This window comes from Palaemon carinicauda, chromosome 27 (genome assembly GCF_036898095.1).
Source record: "Palaemon carinicauda isolate YSFRI2023 chromosome 27, ASM3689809v2, whole genome shotgun sequence".
NCBI classification, from domain to species: Eukaryota; Metazoa; Arthropoda; class Malacostraca; order Decapoda; family Palaemonidae; genus Palaemon; species Palaemon carinicauda.
Window position 1 is genome coordinate 38,271,812 of NC_090751.1, and position 8,295 is coordinate 38,280,106.

The following is an 8,295-nucleotide window of genomic DNA, read 5'->3' on the forward strand; positions in this document are numbered from 1 at the left end:
GTTCGTTAGATGGGAAATAATTTTTATGAGGAAACATCTGCCTAGTAATATAAGATTATTGCCATTTATAAAGGATAGCATGGCTTTATTGGCTTTCGGTTCATGAAGTATCGATTTTTTTTTTTCAAGATTAATCTGTAATAAAGATCACTTGGAGTGAAGAAAACATGTACTTTACTCCTCCCTTGTTTTATACCTATGGAAATCTTAAACTATTTAGTAATGAGGGTTGTAAACAAATCCGTGAATGCATTCCATAAGAAAAGTTAATTCAGCACATATATAATTTCTCTTCCTCTTGTTTTGTTAAAGTTTTTATAGTTTATATAGGAAATATGTATTCAAATGTTGTTACTGTTCTTGAACCATTTTATTTTTCCTTGTTTCCTCTCCTCGCTGGGCTACTTTCTCTGTTGGGGCCCCTGGGCTTATAGCATTCTGCTTTTCCAACTAGGGTTGTAGCTTAGCAAATAATAATAATAATAATAATAATAATAATAATAATAATAATAATAATAATAATAATAATAATAATAAAGAGGAATCAGTGACCTCAACGGACACAGTTTAATAACTTTCAACGAAAAACAAATTATCGTCGAGGCAATTTTATCGACTACTTAAAAACCCATTAATTACTCTGCCAGCGATCACCACAGCCATAATAACGCAGCCTCCGCGTAGACATCCTTAATGAGCGGGAAGGAACTGGTCCTTTTGCCGCTGATCCTACCGAAGGTAATTAGAGGAAGGGGCGGAAGTTTCTGCACAAAGGATCTGCTTCGAGATTATTGGCGTGAATTACCTCTTTACCTGGGCGCTAAGGAGCATCTCTGTTCTGGAACCCATTGAATAGACAATTTAAGGATTAAAGTGGGTTATTGTAATCACAAGGAGTACAGTAATTCCCGGACACAATAGCGAGACATTTGGTAAATCCAGAGTCATGACGTAATGAGACTGTTATTGCTAAGTCTTGGAGCTTGAAGCAAGATTCCTCAAGCTATTAAAGGAAGTGAGATTATTACCATCTTGTTCTCTATAGTCAGTGCTTTTCATTTCTGTTTATAAAAAATGAGATTAAAAATGAAATATTCTGCTTCTCTGTTATTTACTCATATTCGACTTATCCTTCTTACTAAATATTGAACGTTTATATATATCCGTCACGTTAACACTCATATAGACATTATAAGAAACAGCTCTCAAAAGATATTGGGTGTATTTGGCTAATTTTTCTTGTAGAAATTTTATGATTAAACACAACGCGAAAACTTTTTTTGACGTGCAAATCTGAATTTACACTAATAAATTTTTCTACCGTATCAATACATTAAACTTCCGCTATATCAACGAATTTCAAATTGGTCTAGCTTGTTCAGGAAGGATAAGTTCCAAGATAATTGTATCTAAGGATATTATGTCAAAATAAATTCCAGACTGGTTTACTTTTTTTTTTTTTTTTTTTTTTTTTTTTTTTTTTTTTTTTTACTGTGAAATAGGGCGAATATATACGTGCATTTGTGTTGGAATAGATTGGCGTTTACTATGAAGCTTAAAAGAAGAGGATGGTTATAAATGGGCTTTACCATTTATGAATGACATATTCATTCTCAAAGGAGCATATAAACAGCAGTAAACATGGATATTACCTGGATTAATTGCGGCACTTGTGTTAGCGGCTAGATTACCCGTTAAAATCTCATTAGTGTCTGCATCGTACCCTTAATTAAAGAATCTATTTCTCAGTTAATTTTTATATAGTTTTACTGGAATCAAAAACACCAAGACAGATTTGATATTTAATACTCTGTATTTACAGTGGCCCTAGCCTCATGTCGGCTTACACTCTAAACACGCATAAACTTGTAAAAAGTACGAGTGCAAATATGTACATTACATACATCCAATTTGAAACCAAAGTGAATAAATAATGATGTTTTATACCTGTATTAATCGTTGCCATAGCATCAGAATGCGTTCCATATTTAGGGCAAGACGTATGAATACCAAAACGCCCAAAATCTTTAGGAGATCAATGCCTAATGAAATATTATCGAAGAATATTTGTCGAAGCAAATTCGACTTTTGGATAACAAATAGGTATGAATTGTTAGGAAATTGCTTTTAAACTGTTTTTGCTTTATTTACTTGTTCTATCAACTTCAGTATTTAACTACGTACTCGTAACTTTTTTTATCTTTTCCGTATTTTCATGTTATTTCGATTTGAGATGTGGCATGCTGTCCACCAGCTGTACAAGATTCTCAGTAGGTACCCTGTCCCATTCTTCCAAGAGTGACTGACCTAGTCTTTTTAGGGTGGATGGCTGGTTGCCCCTTTGTCTAATTGCACGGCTCCGTTGATTCCATAAATGGTCTATGGGGTTAAGATCTGGGACAAGATCTGGGGTTTGTGCAGGTGGCACTAGGACGTCCTTCAAGGTAAGTGATCACCCCACATGCTATATGGGAAAGGGCAAGAACCACACTGTATAGGTCCTGGACTCCTGGGCATGGGCATTGTCGTCTTGGTACCGGAAACTATTGTTAAACAAACCACGCGTCCATTGAAGAATGTTCCGAGCCCAAAACTCAGTACACGTCACCAGTCACGTTTCGATCCAGAATGACAGCCCAACTCTTAGCAGTTAGCATCTACACAAATGGCAACCACCTCCACCTTCTCAAGCGTGTACAAACACGTCTCCCCTCTCCGAGACGTTCTTCAGCATTCAGTCGGTCTGTATATATGCCTATTGCCATCTACCGGAAACAGCAGAAATCGGGACTCATCTTCAAAAAACCACATGCTACCAGTATTGTACAATCAGATTCAAGTGTCGATGAGCCCAAGCCTCATATCACATCTACGGGCTCTGTAAGCAATCTCTACCAATCTGTGATGTGATTCGCTGTACTGGTACTGGCGTGGATGTTTCTGGCCTCAATTTGTTATAGGATTTGCAGTGACCGTGACGTGCCGGTCCACCGAAAACCTGGTCTTCTTCTCTGTGCTGACACATGGGTACCCAGTAGACTTCACGGGATCCACTTTAACTGTCTCGCGGTTTCTCTTAAGGATCGACTGACTGTCTCCCATTGCTACCCTTACATGTCCAGCAATATCAGCTTGAGTCAAGCCAGTAGCAGACAAGGTAAGAATGATATGACGTCACTTATACCAGTCGGTTGTGTCATGTCACGGTCTTAATTTGAGCAGTAACAGAATCAAATCCAGGTATTAATGAACGATTTCGTAGCAGTCATCAGCAGTTGTCTGGGAAAACATCTCAACGATAGCGAACTCCTCACAAACATTGTATTCAACTGCTGAGCTATTCACATTAATCTTTGTTGTAATAATTTTTAAAAATCAACAAATTAGAAGATTTGTGTGTGACAACCATTTTGGCGAATTGTGTATGGCTCATTTGGAAGTACATATTTTCTCAAATGTTTTCATTCATATGAGCTTATTTAAGACATTTTGTTAAATGAATGAGTCGCATAAATCTTACTTGGAAAATCTTGAATATTGAACAATTGCTAAATCAATCAATCTCTCTCTCTCTCTCTCTCTCTCTCTCTCTCTCTCTCTCTCTCTCTCTCTCTCTCTCTCTAACTCCTTGTAATGTCAAAACTGGGATTCCTTAGTATAAATCTAAATCACGATTAAACCTGTAATAGAAAATACTTTCGATCTCTCTAAAGACGACTATGAAGTAAAATTTCTTGGGTTTATGCAAAAGACAAAATCAACCTTATTTCTTTATACTCTCTCGTCTTTTTGTTTGCTCTTACAGTAGATATGAGACAAAAAATAGAAATTCGTAAAAATGTTCAATTTCTAATTCTTGCGACTTTCAATTCCAGTTAACTATAAATCCAGGTAAAAGATAGAGTACCAAATTGTTTAGGTAAATTAATATAGATGATAAAATAGGCCAACAGTAATGCATATTTAGATCAGGGCTACTTGATCGTTTTTATGAGGAATGAGACTTCTAACTTATATCTATTTCGTAGTGTACTCAGTTAAAATGTAATGCTCTATCTAAACTGTTTTATCCTATAGGTCATTATGAATAAATACTGAGAACATTATGACGCTATGTGGTGGCTGATTAAGCCGTCCTACACCTTAGGTGTTGAAGTAGATGTGGCCTTTGGGCTCTGCCCAATTATCACAAATGCTGCTGAAGAGGATAACAGTAGCATAAAAGTTCTAATGGGAACTTTTGGACTCTTCTAACTACTATAACACGGATGTTAGTGAAGCGTAAAGGCCTGGGTCTGGTCATCACGTCGTAATGCGTAAAGTTTGGAAATCAATAAAATACCATGACAACGCTGAATGTCTGCTCTGAAAATATTTTGATTCTATCTCTTTTAGTCCTCTTTCTTAGCTTCAAGGTAGCTGACTTAAATGGCAATAATACAATTAAATCCATCTGAGAAATAAAGCATAGATTTAGAGATTATAAGATGATTCTGGTTTCGTAGTAATTAAACTCAATAATGACCATGAAGGATACTTTTTTTACGTATTGATAACATGCAGTTAAAATTCTAGATTAAAAGAAAGAGAACTTATGGTTTTAGAGAAAAATATTTTACAGAAAATACTTATTTTATCGAAGAAGGATATCAAAGGCGACCAAGAAATTCTGTAGAGAATATCATCAAGGAAGAAATTTAAATGATGTTCTGTATATAACTGTTAAAAGAACTTTTAGATCCATTTGCAAATTTTCAATTTGTCAAGAGAGCGCTTGGTGCAAGGTACATAATTTACACCAAACGATATGTCATATTATATATAATTTATGGCTAATAATCCATAGAAAATTGATCGATTATGTCCTTAATTTCGTTAATAGTTTGAAGCTTTGTGGTGAAATTGCTTTACTAACGATTGGCCATTACAAGATAATGGCAAAGAAGGCCATATATTACGCTAAGATTATTATATATATATATATATATATATATATATAGAATATCTAATTACAAAGGGTTAAGTAAGAGATGCTACGTAAATCTTGGATATTGAAGAACACCTGATTTTTAGGTGTTCTTCCTCTTTTATTTTTCAGCCATATTAGACCACTGTATATCGGGATCGGCTGCTCGAGTCAACTTTCTCCATCTATTTCTATTCATCATATCTTCTTATCCCCATCTGTTTCGCTGACGCCCCACACTCCTCCCATCACTGGCATGTCCTTATATCTCTTAATTTGTTCCACCTTCTCCCTTCTTATTACATGGCCATAGTATCTCAAACGAGCTTCCCTAGCCTTATTCTTCTCCTAACATATGCCATACATTCTTTTTATATATTGATTCTACCGCCTTTTCAGTAGTGATATTACAGTAATCCATTTTACCATGTTCATCTTGGTTATTTCCAACTCTCCTCCCTCTTTCCTCTTAAGGGTCTAAGTTTCTTCCCCATATAATAATACAGGTCTGATGACTGTCATATAGATCATCATTTTGAGTCTTAATAGCATTTTCTTGTCTAAAAGCAATCCTGTTCCTTCTCTCTATTTTGCCATGCTTCTTTCATTCTCTGCCTCACCCATTTCAGTGCCTCCCACTGTTATTATTGATCCCAAGTAAACTCATAATTCTATTTTAGTATTGTACCATCTTCCACTTGAGTATTTGCCTCACGTCCTTCACTAGTATATACTGATTATTAGCTCTGTATATTCGGTGAATGAGCAGGGATTTTTGCTAAAACTCTGTCAACTTTAAACTTGCCCCTACCTAAAGTCCATTTTCAAAATATCAAAGTTTTCTTAACCAATCAAATTGTAATTCAGAAGTAACTGCATGTTCTTTCATGATTACATGCTTCATCTTTCGTCTCCTAAGTCTCATGATACAGGAATAATTAAGTAGTGAAGAAATTACTAGATATCACAAGTGTCTTTGAATGAGTCTAATTGTTCTCGAAAATTTAATATTTTATTATCAACTCATCAAATTATTAGCGACAGTTTATTAATTTGTATGTGTACTCAATTTCATTTCAAGGATGGATTTTTTTTTTTTTCTCGCGGATGTTACTCTGATTCTTTATTAGTTGCGCAATCTACTTTTATTCTGCATGAAACCACTTCTCTGTTCTTAATTAGATTATGATAATATACCGCTGCAATTATTATACTTTAAAATACTGCAGAGAGAGAGAGAGAGAGAGAGAGAGAGAGAGAGAGAGAGAGAGAGAGAGAGAGAGAGAGAGAGAGGAATCCTCGCTTACTGAATTTCTTTTTACCACTTCATCATGAATAGTATGAAGAATTCTAATGTAAACTATATCCAGTTTTAGGAATCCTATCTTCAGAGAAAGAAAGAATGCAAAATTAAAATAAATAATTCTAAGAGAACCAACGTAGGCGGTGCGTTGACACTCGACTATTTCTAAATCTAAAACATTCGTTTCACAGGGAAAATAAAACAGGAAAATTGCACGAGCAGACGAAATCGTGTCTTGAGGAGAAGGTCCAAGAGTAGACAAGGAGGTCAGACTGTGCCAAGGAATAAAAGTCGCTCCTGCATCAAACGTAAGGAAAGAGTTGCGAGGCGTCTGAGGACGGAGAATAGGACGGGGGGGAGGGGGTCATAAAGCCCTCCTTCTAAAGGGGTCAAAATAACGAGAATGTCGTGGAGATGATGAATGAGGAGGTGCGAGAAGAACTTTTGCATTTAACATGGTAAGAAGTGAAATGAATATTTTTCTTCTCGAATTTTGGATATCAATGGAAGGAAGATGTTCTAAACAATATATGATTACTCTTTAGTTGCCAATAATTTTCATGAAAGGAGATTAAAGTGTTACATAATTTACTTTGAAAGTATTAAGTTTTACTTGACGTATATGTGGTATCAAATTAACCGTTAATTCGTTCTTACGTTAACGTTTACTTATCAAAAGTATATTTTTCATGACTGCAAAAAAGAATAGCAAGGAGGTTAGATTATACCACAAATGACATTGATCATAACACAACTTAACAAAATTTCTCGTAGAAGAAAGGAAATAGAGATAATTATTAGAAAGTGACACTAACTTTATGTGATGTGATCCATTAAAGGTTTTAAGGTCACTTGTGAATGTCAGAGGCAACTGAAAGGGCAATTCCCTAGATATTGACCATATACAGTATACATTTAAAATATATATATATATATATATATATATATATATATATATATATATATATATATATATATATATATATATATATATGTATATATATGCATATATGTATATATATATGTGTGTGTGATCAGCGCCCAAGCCTCTCTCCACCCTAGCTAGGACCAGGGAGAAGCGGGCAATGGTTGCTGATAACTCAGCAGGTGGATCTATAGGCTCGCCACCCTAGCTCACAAGGATGGTGAGGTTGCAGACCCTACAAGAAGCTATAGAGCTTGTGCGTATCTCGAACCCCTAGCCAACAGATTGCCAGACGCTCCAGTAGGGCATCGGAACCCCCTATTCTACAGTACTGGTCACTATGAGATATGTCACTTACATATCGCTGTGTTTGTTTTTGTTTTTCTCCTACGCAAGTCTTAGGAGTAAGAAGTGGGTCGAGCAAAAAGCCTAATGAATTACCTTCTGGCAGAGAGAATTATTCAGGCGCTCGCCTCATTTCCACAAGAGCGTCTTTGAGGGGAATAAGCATATATGCATGAACATGATAACAGCATTTCGTAAGTTTCTTTGCTTCTTATTTATACATTAAGTAATGGCGATATGAATCAAGGGAATTATGCAGAATAGCTCAGATATTACGGTCTGAGTGAAATTCCAACTACCCGCTAATGTCATTTCGTGTCGTGATTCATATTTGGGGAACTCTGATGGAAAAAGTCCCCAATACTCATTTTTATTTGCCTCTTTTCTTATGTATCTATATATATATATATATATATATATATATATATATATATATATATATATATATATATATATACACACATATAAATAAATATATATATATACACACATATAAATATATATATACACATATATACATAAATTCATATATATATATATATATATATATATATATATATATATATATATATATATATATATATATATATATATATGTATGTATGTATGCATATGCATATATATATATATATATATATATATATATATATATATATATATATATATATATGTATACATACATACATACATGAATATATATATATATATATATATATATATATACATATATAAAGTATATGTATATATATATATATA